The 13120-nt window shown below is 43.9% G+C and overlaps 1 protein-coding gene across 5 annotated transcripts in view; it reads left to right on the top strand.

Annotated features, from left to right (window-relative positions):
- FGGY (FGGY carbohydrate kinase domain containing) overlaps positions 1-13120 on the top strand; it is a 511589-nt gene that overhangs the window by 15758 nt on the left and 482711 nt on the right. For 3 of the 5 annotated variants that reach the window (XM_062193366.1, XM_062193370.1, XM_062193369.1), the window contains exon 1: positions 6847-6949. The exons of the other annotated variants lie outside the window; for them this stretch is intronic. The gene's annotated coding sequence lies outside the window, so the exon portion shown is untranslated. Of the gene's footprint in view, positions 1-6846; positions 6950-13120 lie in introns of those variants that run through there. 5 annotated transcript variants of the gene reach the window in all.

Here is a 13120-nt window from a genome sequence, read left to right on the forward strand (position 1 = left end):
TGAGGGGTTGCTGGTAGTTTTGTAGAGTTGGAGAATAAGGGGTTGAGTTCTGGGAGGGAGGGAGCTAGGGTTGGAAAGAAAGACAGGAGTCAGAGCTTAAAGGTCTTTATGTGTCAAGTAAAGAACTTGGGCTTTGTTTTGGGCAGAGGAAGTTTTGATGGTCTTCAAACTTGAATTGTACCCCATGGTGATTTTGACAGGGCCTTGTTTGTAGAATGGCACACTATCTTTGTTCCTCAAGTCTAATGTTTAATCTTGAAATAACTCATTCTTTGGATCTTAAAGCCACCTGGCCTGGCCATACTTTGTAATCTAGCAAACACAAGTTTAGGCCCCAAACCTCAGCCAGCCTCTGGCTTGACCTTGACTTTGGGAGGGAGTTTTGGAAGACCACATGGAGAATGGATTTTGTGGTTATACCTGATATTGCTCTGAGCCCTTCCTGAATTTGCCTACATCTGACAGCAGTCATTAAGGTTGGTGGGTTCTGTTGTTTTAATTTGAGTGACTTCTGGGAAAGGCTGTGGAGTTCAGCCAATATGCTAATGCTAATGGCCTTGCTTTGAAGATCTGGTTAGTTCTATAGAAAATCATTTCGTGGTTAATTATGTCAGCAAATCAACAACAGCCTCTTGGAGAAGAAAATGACAGGGTGTGTGTGTGTAAGGGGTAGAAATCCATGTATATATTTAAATTGAGAACTCAAGGAGGTCAGAAATTTATGTTTCACAAACAGAAGTCCATGTAAGAATGAATATCTAAATTTCCATGTAATTTTTAAAATTATGGGTTTAGCTTTAAAATTGGCATATCAGGGATTAAAATAAAATGACTGCACTTAGCATTAGAACGCTGGTCCCCAAGTTTATGCTCATTCATTTTTCTGTTTCTAGGGTTCTGCTAGGAGACTGAAAGGCCATCAGACTGAGAGCAGTGCCTTTAGGGAACTTGGTGTCCATTGGTTTTGTCCACCATAGCTGACTCTGTTGCTGCACTTGTCTGGGTGGACTCGCTCGCATCTTCCTTATTCTCCATATGTGTTTCATGGAAGTGGGGTCTCTACCTTACTGCCCCTAGGAGGAGGACAGTGTTCAGCCCCAAGCTGCACAGAAGGCTTTCCCACAGTGTGCTTCTACAGCTCTCCAGTGGAAGAGAGGTCTTAGGCATCTTTGCTTTAAAAAACATTTGACTGTTTTATACATTAATATTCTTCCCCCAACTAAGTAGGCTCCTCTATTACTGTAATACACTACACTGTGCTTATCTGGAGGTACAAGGAAGCAGGGGGCAGAGCACTAGCAGTTGATCTCTGTTTCAACAGTAGGATTACTGTGATTTAAGGTTGTCATTAGAAAAGCATGGAGAAAGCATTTTTTTTAAAAAAGATTTTATTTACAAATTTATTTGACAGGTAGAGTTACAGACAGTGAGAGGGAGAGACAGAGAGGTCTTCCATCTACTGGTTCACTCCCCAAATGGCTGCAATGGCTGGAGCTGGGCCCATCTGAAGCCAGGAGTCAGGGGCTTCTTCTGGGTCTCCCATGTGGGTGCAGGGGCCCAAGCACTTGGACCATCTTCTACTGCTTTCCCAGGCCATAGCAGAGAGCTGGATTGGAAGAGGAGCAGCCAGGACTGGTGCCCTTTTGTGGGATGCTGGCACTGCAGCAGAGGATTGACCTACTACTACATAGTTCTGGCCCCAAAATAATTTCTGAAGTCTATCTGACAAGGTTTCATGGGATAAGTAGACTTGGAAGCCCATTCTGACTGTTCCCAGAAGGAAGGCAGCTTGATTAGGATGGAAAGACAGGTCATTTCAGAATGATAGCAAGAGTTTCACTCTATATGAGACAAACAGAAATTTGCATGTGGCCTCTACCCTCTGTGGGCTTTCTGACTGTCACAAGATATTGAACTTTTCAAGCTTTTGTATTTCTTCATGTGAAAATGGTAGATATAGCATTATACCTTCCCCTCTCCCTTTGTTTGCAAAAGAACTGTCTTGTTAGGATGATTGAACAAGGCCTTATAAGCAAGTAAGGAGTAGCTTTGTTGCACCTTAAGAGTTGGACAGCTGGGGCCACCACTGTGGCACAGAGGGTTAAAGCTCCGGCCTAAAGCACCAGCATCCCATATGGGAATCAGTTCGAGTCCTGGCTGCTCCACTTCCTATCCAGCTCTCTGCTATGGACTGTGAAAGCAGCAGAGATTGACCCAAATCCTTGGGCCCCTGCACCCATATTGGATATCTGGAAGAAGCTCCTGGCTCCTGACTTCTGTAAGGCTCAGCTCCGGCCGTTGTGGCCATGTGGGAGTGAACCAGTGGATGGATGAGCTTTCTTTCTGTCTCTACCTCTCTCTGCCTTTCAAGTAATAAAATAAATCTTAAAAAAGAAAAAAAGAGTTGGACAGAAGAGACAGAGGAAATGAGCAGCGTTTTACTAAAGATGACGTGGGAGATTCAAAGGTTACTTTGCTCTAAGAGCCATCTGTTGGTGGTGTTTAGGAATGTGATTTGATAATTTGGATTTTTAGATCCTTGACTTCTTTAGCATCTTCACTGTGCATTTGGCCTTTACTGTGGTTGGGTGTTGTGTTTTCTTTGTCTGCTATTGTGCTGTTCTTTGTGGTCCTTGGAAAATGGTAGTTTCTGGCCACCATTCAAAACTAGCTCCATTATGGTCCTTGTGGTTATTACATTGCAAGGCAGGCTTGGTGTTCTAGTGGTTCTGACTTTTCTACCTTTTGGAGTCCAACTTCAACTTAAAAGGACAGTCAACTTTTCTATTTGTCTTTCTGATTTAATATTATGCCCCACCTCCAAATGTCTCATGTTTGTTATTTTTTTAAAGCTTAATTAATTTATTTATTTGAAAGGCAGAGTTATGGAGAGGCAGAGGCAGAGGCAGAGAGAGAGAGAGAGAGAGGTGTCTTCCATCTGCTAGTTCACTCCGCAATTGGCCGCAATGGCCGGAGTTGTGCCAATCTGAAGCCAGGAGCCAGGAGCTTCTTTCGGGTCTCCCATGTGGGTGCAGGGGCCAAGGACTTGGGCCATCTTCCACTGCTTTACCAGGCCATAGCAGGAAGCTGGATTGGAAGTGGAGCAGTCAGGTCTCGAACTGGTGCCCATATGGGATGCTGGCAGTGCAGGTGGTGGCTTTGCCTGCTATGTCACAGCACTGGCCCTCATGTTTGTTATTAAAAATGAGCTAATACAGAACACAAACATCCTTGAAAACCAGAAAAATATTGAATTCCTGACCTAGTGCTTCAGAACTGTTGGAACAGTCATGAAAACAGTAAACTTGTGCTCCTGTTAACCAACTATCAGTTCTTAAGAAAGGTGGAGTTGAGATAGGATGCTTGGCTCCTGATATATGTGTGACCAGGATTCTGGTGGCAGCAGAAAGCTACATTCCTGCTACATGAAGTTTAACTAGGTACTCTAGGTTTTGCTTGGATTACATAAACTAGGCATTACTTGAGGCATCACCATTAGATTTTCAAAATCTAAACCTTTACATTTATCTTTGTTGAGGCTGCTATAACAAAATAGTATAAACCAGGAGGCTTATACACAACAGATATGAGTCCTGGGAAATCTGAGATCAAGGTACCAGCAGATTTGCTTTCTCATGAGGGCTACCTTCTGGTTTGCAGACTGCTGCTTTTTCCTTTGCGTCCTCATGTGGTAGACGGGATGAAAGTCTCTTCAGGTGCTCTTATAAGGTCCCTGATCCTATTTATGAAGGCGTTGCCTTCATAACTTACACCCATTAAAGGCCAAACCTTTTTTTTTAAGGATTTTTAAAATATATGTTTGTTTACTTATTTTTCATTTTAATGGGAAAGCAGAGAGAGAGAGAGAGAGAATCTCCCGGCATAGCTTCACTCACCAAATGCTTGAAACAGCCAGGGCTGGGGCACGCTGTACTAGAACTAGGAACTCCATCCAGATCTCTCACATGGTGGCAGTGACCCAAGTATTTGAGCCATCATTTGAAGCCTCCCAAGAGGTACACCAGCAAGAAGCTGGACCAGAAGTGGAGAAGCTAAAATTCAAACCCAGGCACTTCAATATGAAGCTAAGGGCATCCCAAGTAGTGTTTCAACCACTGCACTAAGTGCACACTCCAAGCCCAACCTCTTAATACCATCACCTAGGGGTCAGGTTTTAACACATGAATTTTCAGTGGACATAAACATTCAGACCCTAGCAACATGATATACCATTTCTTTAAAATCACAGATCATAATTTTTTAACTTCCTATTCCTTATATCCTGACATAGGGAAAATATCGAATATTGGTTAATAAGAAGTCAAATTGTTAGATAGAGGAGCACACCCAGGTGTAGACAAATATTTTTGACAATTTCAGATGTCAGGAGATGGTTTGGTGCTGGAAGAAAACTGGTTTGAGGACCACCCTTCATGTGTCTTTCATGATGTGATTTTACATCTAATTTTTTGATTCCTTCTGTTTATAAAGTAATTCTCTGTTTAAAAGCCTTTCTGTGTCCACTAATTTTTTTAATCTTCATAACAATCCCTTGTAGTGGTTATACAGAATTAATAGGGCTCATTTTATTCCTGGGAGCAGTGAAAGGGCTTGCCAAATATTGATCAGTAGTAGATACATATGTGACAAGACCAAGATTTCCTGATTTTCTAAACCAATATGATGACCCTTATACCTCACTCAATACCTAGAGGTACCAAGGATTTATTTTTCAGTAGTATGGGGATAATTGCCCTTATTTCTCCCAATTCCATTCATTCCTTAGCTCTTTATTGAGTGCTTACTATGTGTGTATATGCTGGGGGCATGGAAGGTTAAGACAGGCCGAGCCCATATCCTCAAGTGTCAGGACGGAGCTCAGGGGTGGGTGCTATGGTACAGCAGTTACGCCATCACTGCTTGGGATGCCTCTGTCCCATATCAGAGTGCCTAGGTTTGAGTCCTGCACCTGCTTCTGATACAGCTTCCTGTTAATGTGCACCCTGAGAGGCAGCAGGTGATAACTTTATTACTTGGGTTCCTGCCACTCAGGTGAGAGATTTCCATGGAGTTCTTGGCTCCTGGCTTCCCTCTTGCACAGCCCTGGCTGTTGCAGGCATCTAGGATGTGAACTAGTAGATGGAAAATCTCTCTGTCTCTTTCTTGCTCGCTCTCTCATTCTCTACTGCTTTCCCTTTCAAATAAATACAACTAAAATAAATACAACTTAAGGAAAAGAATACAACAGCTTAAGAAAAGTAGAGAAAGATAGGACTAAAGGACTACACATCTTTGCAGGATGACTTGTTGAGAGCCTCTGTGCTCAGAAGCAGCGCTATTCAATGATCTGGGCATCAAGTTGGTTCACAGCCTGACAGCTGGTTCCAGGAAGCTACATATCACAGGTCTCCTGAGAGAAGTCTCTCTGGCTGGGTGACAGTCAATGCTCCAGGTGTGCATGGGTGACCCTCAGAGTAGAAAAAGGGTTTTGTTGTGGTGCTTGTTTTTGTTTTATATTTTGTTTTTGATCTGGAGCTCCAAGAACTGATATTTTCATGATCTCTATTCTCTGCATTATTGGCTTTGCCTGGCCAGCAGTTCTCTGGTAAATATTATTTGTTGGCCAAGGAATATGTCTACTTTTTCTTTTTTTAAAGGATTTATGTATTTATTTGAAAGGCAGAGGCAGAGAAAGAGAGAGAGAGAAAGAGAGAAGTGTCTTCCATCGCTGGTTCACTCCCCAGATGGCTGCAACGTCTGGAGCTGTGCTGATCTGAATCCAGGAACCAGGAATTTCTTCTGGGTCTCCCATGTGGGTGCAGGGGCACAAGGACTTGGGCCATCCTCCACTGCTTTCCCAGGCCATAGCAAAGAGCTGGATCCGAAGTGGAGCAGCTGGGACTCAATGTGGTCACCCATGTGGGATACCAGCACTGCAGGCTTTACCCACTATGCCACAGTGCTTGTCCCTACTTTTTCTTTCTCTCCACCCCCTACGGCAATGAAGGGGGTCTCTTAGTTCCTCAGACGCACCCAATCTTCTCCTTACCCCAATTGAATTTCCATGTCTTCTCTTCTCCCTCCCACACACTCCTTCTTTCCTCCTCTCTCTGCACCTTTCCCTTCCCTTCCTCTTTTCCTCCTCTTAAGAGTCTTCTGACCTTGCTCTGAATGCACAGCTACAGTCCATTGTTCAGTATAAAAGGCTTGTCCTGGTCTTCTAGGAGTTTGCTAGGCATGGGTGTTGTTTACCTTCTCCTGGCATCTAGGGAATGGTTTCTCTACTTACTCCCTACCCTTCCTCTGATCCCAGGACAGGTCCTGGTCACCCCAGGCTTGCCTGGAAGTGTATTCTTACTCTTTGTACAATCTCCTCCAGGCCACGGCTATGTCTGATGAAATATGTCTTAAGCGGTTGGAGGATCCCAGGAACCATTTGGTTTCTTTAGAATCAGTACCGGCAGCCTGAAAACTTAAAAAAAAATCTCCCCTTGAACTGAAAGCCTTGAAAAGAACCTGAGCAGGGGGCTGTCAGACATGACCTTTCACTTTCAGGAGGAAGGATGCCTTTAAGTAAGCTGTGCTTTTCCTCTCATGACTATTACTGGTAGAGAACCCACTGTAATTGCACATTACCTATCTCCCTCCCACCCTTAATTTTCTCATCATCCTGGAACATGTGACATTAAATGGTATTTAATCCCTTTAAAGTGGACAAGCTTACCTGTTGCTCATCGTTTTCTTCCCAGGCTCCAAAATCTCTGATTGTAATATAACTAAGTAGTAAATAAATCATGTGAGGCATGTGTACATGAGCCCACAGCAAAGTCCAAAGATCAAAGTTGAGAGACGGCATTGAATTCCTTCCTAATCCCTGGGACACTGTTTGTATGGAAACTGTCACCAAATTGATCCTGGAGAAGTAGATTCTTAAGAAATAGGACTGAAGGTAAGGTGAGCTCAGTCACTCTGGAGGGTTGTAGTTGTAGGAAGCCATCTATGGCTGTTGATTATTCAGGGGGAAAGAAAGGGAAAACAGGAAGAGCACAATCCTTAAATGATTACTTTTCAGCAGAGTATTTCTGGCAGTTGCCCACTTTCCATATTGCTGAAACAGTTTTGCAAAGAACAGCCTCTGATTTCCAGGTCCCTTTTCTTCTCTGTACGCAGCACTGGAGAAGTTTGCACACTTGTTGGAGGATCAGCTGCGAACTCTGTGGTTTCCTGCAGTACATTTCTAATAATATTTATACAGGCTATTATTTAATGAGATGTATAAATATTTATAATACAGAGCAGTCTTTTGATCATAAATAGGTGCTAAATATCGGGCCAGCCCATGCTGAGGACTTGGACAGGAGGCTGTTTGGGCCCTTCAAGAAATCTCCCAGGCAGAGAAGTTAGGTGTGTCTCAGGACTTGTGTGCAGCAAAGCTTGAATTTCTCCCCACTAGTTTTCTTTCTTTTGGCCATCTTTACTCCATGGCCTTATCTCTCTTAGCCTGGCCACCCTTCGCATACCCCTAACAGATGTTTTCTTTTCTGAGTCTTCAACCTGCCTACAAAATTAAATGAAACCAAGGTTCCAACTCTTCACCATTCATAGAGCAGGCTTTGGAATCACCCTGACTTAGCCTCAACCTCAGTCCTTCTGCTTCTGTGCTAGGAGACCTTTACCAGCTTTGTCTCTGAGAACTGCAGTTTCCTTAACTGAGAAGAAGTCAGGCTCCTGCTGCTTCCCTCACAGGGAAATCATAAAGTCATATAGACCATTTGAGAACAGGGCACAGCAACTACTAGTTCTTTTTTGTTTTGTTTTGTTTTAAAGATTTATATATATATTTGAAAGGCAGAGTTAGAGAGAGAGACAGAGGGACAGAGAGAAAGAGAGAGATCTTCCATGTGCTGGTTCACTCCCAAAATGGCTGCAACGGTCAGAACTGGGCTGGTCCAAAGCCAGGAGCCAGGAACTTCTGGGTATCCCATGCAGATGCAGGGGCCCAAGTTTTTGAGCCATCTTCCGCTGCTTTCCCAGGCACATTAGCAGGGAACTAGATCAGAAGTGGAGTAGCTGGTACTCAAACTGATGCCCTAACCTTGCAGTTGGAGTTTGAGGCTCAGATCTTGGTGCTGTTATTTACTGTTTGTGCAATTTTTAGCAGATTATCTACATCCCACTGAGGTATAAAGCAGTGATAGGCTTAAGAGCCTGGTTGGGTTTCCAAGGATGAGATTAACGCATGTGTGAAAATGATTGATGCAATGAGGATCCAAATCCTCTTTACAAGAGAAAAAAAAAAAAAAAACCCAGGAAAGGGAATAATGTTTCCATATTGTAGTTTCTTTCTTTATTTTTTTTTTTTTGAGACTTGGAAGTACTGGTTGAATAAGGTTTGGAGTTCAGGACAAAGCAGATAGCGTTTATGGCACAGGAACAAAGGGCAGAGGGGAGAGCAAGGGAGCAGTGTTGCAGAAAATCCTCTGTGGAGTGTTCATAACTCACAGGTTGAGTTTCAGGGAGGCTGCCCAAGGGCATGAACTTCTCTGCTTTCAGATTCCAGGTGTGGAAATGATCACAAAGAGATCACTTAAAACTGTAACAAAGGGAAAAGAGTGAACCTGAAATATTTGATTAGGTTCTCTTTCTTTGAAAAACATGAACTGGAAGGCAATGTATGAATGAGGCTGGAAGGGCATGACTCCCTTTTCCCTGTAGATTTGAGCCTTTTCCTGATGGATGCCTTGGTAATATGGTATAGAAATGACTGGATGGCTGGAGAGGCAGCCTGGTGTTGTAGGGGGATCAGGCTACGAAGATGAACAGCCTGGGTTCTAAGTGAGCCAATCTCACAGACACAGTAGGCAGGGGCAGAGTCCAGCGCTCTTGGGTAGTTAATACACCAAGGAGCATCGGGGCAGTAGAGCAGTCTGAGAAAGGTTGGGGACTTTGGGTCAAGAGGGAATGGTTTGCTGTCAGTGGTATTATTTACTAGTTGTGTGACATACTGGAACAAATTTTTTGGCTTGTCCAGGACTTAATATCCTCTTCAGGAAAATGGGAGTTATAACAGCTATTATCTTCCAGAAATGTTTGCAGGATTAAAACTGGTGTTGAAGCAAGCTGCTTAGATGAACGTCAGATACATAATAAGCATGGTACCTTTTGTTATTTCCCCCATAATGAGTTTGAAAGATAACTATTTGCTCACTGAGTCACGGGACTTGCTGAATTCCTGCCCCAAATAGGCACTGGGCATACATTATGACACAGGCAGCATTAGATTGTCTGAGAGTAAAGTTCCACTCCACAGAGGAGGTGGACACTCTCCTGAAGAATGGAATCTTTCCTGGCCCCAGGAACCAAAAGTAAAGAAAGCCTAGCATGAGCTTTAGAGCAGAAATCTACTCTTTAGATTTTACTGGAAAGGAATCAGAATGTCTGGGTAGTAGGTGGTCAGATGATGTATTACTCCCTGCAGAGGAAGACAAGAGTCAAAAGTGAGGAACCTGAGCATGAACACCTGGCCAGCCCCACAGGGAGTATCGCTTGTCCCTGGGGCTGGCGGGGGTGGATGCTGGCTGGCCAGGTCTGTGCAAGCAAGAATGTGCGTCTAGATTCTTCACATCCTCTCTTCCCGTTAAGAGTTTAGGATACTCTGGAAAAGTTATAGCCAAGGGCAGAGAGCTGTTGTCTTGAAACTAGGATCAAGGTGGGAAGATAGAGACCCTCAAGGAAAGTAAGATGTATGTGGTTGGTAGAGAGAACGTGGAGCAGACACCTTGGTCACTCTTGCTCCTATTTGCAGATGAAGAAATTGAGGAAGCTCAGCCAAGCCATGGTCCCTATTTTGTTGCCCGGTGCCTGGCACAATCTGTATTTTTTTGAATCTTAGATGTCACTAATTGCAAAATATATCATTATTTCATGTACCACAAAGAAAGGAAATGCTACTGGTTAATTGTAAGATGCAGTTGCTTGTAAGATTAAGCCTGATTTTAGAAAAGCTAAATATGAAAAAGTATCCTAGGTTTAATAAATTGTGGTTGTAAGCATCCAGTGTTTGTTAATTGGATGAATGAGGTATTCAGAGATCAAAATAAGGCAAAACTCAAGTGCATATAAGTACAAACTTAGAAATGCAAACTATCAAAGCATGAACTTGTTTATCCTTGTTTTCGTTTGATTTGCTGAGTCAGTTGTTCATTCAGTAAACATTTATTGAAAACTGATTTCATGCCAGACACTGTGCTGAATGTTGGGGAGGCAAAAAACGTTACATTTTTTGAGGTTCACTTCAGTAAGGGAGACAGACACAGGAACAAAAAAAAAATTTTTATCACTCAGAGTGGCAAGTCTTAAAAAGAAGTACGAACATGGTACTGTGTGGCATGTGTGCAAGGGTTGGAGAGAGGCAAGGAAGTCTCCCTCAAAGAGGTGTTGACTGGGCTGGGTCTTTCCACGGAAGTCTATGGTCACCAGGCAGATGAGAAGAGGCAGGAGTTAGGGAGGGAAGAGCCATTGTTGGGAATGGCCTGTGGCAGTGCAGGGACCGCACTGTGAGGAGTCTGAGGATGTCTGGTGCCAGAGTGAGAACGGCTGTGTTCAACAGGGCTGATGGAAAGAAGTCCAGGGAGGGTCTGGGATGCTGTTTTTTAGGTCCCAGGTCTTTTCACAGCCTGCCAGTGGTGTTCAGGTATCCCAAGAAAGGGCCTGGCAGAGGGATCTATGGCTGAAGGGATGGAGGATGCAGCAAGGATAATCTTGCCTCCAAAAACAGAGCACTCTGTATCTGTGTTATTGAAATTTTCTTGATGCTATGGCTTGAAGGCAAGGTATTGCCATTGAATGGATACAGGGATTACTGTTTGGAAAACTTTGGTTACTGGTCAGCTTGAGCTCCTAAAGGGAAGTGAGCAAGGGAGAGATGAGGCTAGACACTGGTCAGGCCCTGAAAGTCATTCTCAGAAGTTCACATGAAGGCAGCAAAGGTCATTACTGGAGTTTTCCTCCTTTTCATCTTCACCTGCTGGTGAGCACAAAGCCAACTGGGGTGGGGGATGGGAGGGGGCACAGTGGGGAAATCATAGTGGTTAAATCAGAAACAATCACTTTTAATGACTATTTTTTTAAACCAGGATAAATATCCAGGAAGCAGTAACTGAACATTTGCTGGCCCACTTTGCTTGGCTTGGCCAAGACGTTTTTTTTCCTGAAGCTGAAGGGCACAGGGTGCTGCTCAGGCTGAAGTCCCATGCTGGGCACTCAGACTGGCTGGCACCCACCTGGGGAGTCGTTGCCTGATCACCAGCCCAGTTGTCTCGGGCAGTTCTTAGTCTCTGGAAGGCCAGTCTGGAAAATGCAAGCCTCTGAGATTTCTGTGTCATGTGGACTAATGTGACCAAGGGGAATTAGAGCAGTCAGGAGGCCAAGGGATTTGAGTTTTCTCTCTTCAGATTTCCTTATAAGTCGTGAGGGGTCTGTTAGGGAAACAAATTGTATAACAGATCCCTGGTTCTGTCTGCCTTGGAATTCCTTCCCAATTGCCAGTCACTGTGTGACATAACTGCAATACATTTGCCCCTTTGCTAAACCTATCCTGCAAACTTTTAAAGGTAGAAAGGGAAGAATAAGACGTTGGGAATTGCACAGATGTGAATCTTTAGGTTCAGGCTGGCCTCATTTTGATCACTTGTAAAATATAGTTTTTTTTTTTTTTTTTTTTTTTTTTTAATTTTTATTTAATGAATACAAATTTCCAGTGTACAGCTTATGGATTACAATGGCTCCCCCCCCCATAACTTCCCTCCCACCCGCAACCCTCCCCCCTCCCGCTCCCTCTCCCCTTCCATTTGCATCAAGATTCATTTTCAATTCTCTTTATATACAGAAGATCAATTTAGTATAAAGATTTCAACAGTTTGCACCCACATAGAAACACAAAGTGAAACATACTGTTTGAGTACTAGTTATAGCATTAAATCACAATGTACAGCACATTAAGGACAGAGATCCCACATGAGGAGCAAGTGCACAGTGGCTCCTGTTGTTGACCCAACAAATTGACACTCTAGTTTATGGCGCCAGTAACCACCCTAGGCTCTCGTCATGAGTTGCCAAGGCTATGGAAGCCTTCCAAGTTTGCCGACTCTGATCATATTTAGACAAGGTCATAAAAGACAGAGTGAGGATAGTAACCTATGATCCTAAGAGTGGCAATTACCAGGTTTGAACAATTATACAGCATTAAGTGGGGAAGAGGACCATCAGTACACACATGTTGGGAGTAGAGCCATTGGTGGTAGAGTAGAGGTTATGATTACAAAGGAATGAGGCCCAAGTGCACTAGACAGGGCCTAGAACAAAGGACAGAGTCATTATTAGAGGAGCTAAGAAAGGTGCTGTCTAAGCTACAATTAAGTTTTCTGATTGAGAGGCAAATAGAACCTGATAGAAGGGGCTTGATAATAATCTGGTGGGCTTTAGGCCTTGTAAATTCAGAGGCCCAGACCTATCTATCTCTTCACATGGGGTATATCCTAAGGGAGGTGTGAACCTCCTAGGGGAAGGCACTCTGTTGACTTTCATTACTTGGCTGGCCTTGGAGGAGAGCTGGCCAGGTAAAGGCAGGTTGCATCTCTAACAAGAAATTTACAGTTCTGCCTGCAATGTTGCTGACCCTACTTGACCATCCCCTCAGCTGCAGTGGTCACTTTGGAAGTTGGGCTGATTGAAGGGCTTTTCAGCTTAGAGCCAATAAGATCTGTGGCTCTGACCTGGGCATCCTTCGACTCCAGGGCAGGTCCATTTCCAGTGATCCAACTCTTGGCAGAGCTGCCAGGGCTCTTCACAAGCTGACTTCTGCTGAAGCCCAGGCTTACCACATTGAAAGCCACTGCAGTGGACTGGCCTGTTGGGTCTCCTTGAGGGCAGATCACTGTACAGATCAGCCATTAATAGGCCTGCAACCCATTGCTTCTGATGCCGAGCTTTCTTTTCCTCCTGGTTTGTGTTAAAGCAGACCAGAGGATGCAAGTCAAGGGAGTGCCCGTGTCCCATCTCTAATCTTCGGTGGCCTGAACTACAAGTCTATAGTCACAGGCATGTTCTGTAGTAGTTTTTC

The sequence above is a fragment of the Lepus europaeus genome, chromosome 5 (assembly GCF_033115175.1).
Source record: "Lepus europaeus isolate LE1 chromosome 5, mLepTim1.pri, whole genome shotgun sequence".
Lineage (NCBI taxonomy): Eukaryota > Metazoa > Chordata > Mammalia > Lagomorpha > Leporidae > Lepus > Lepus europaeus.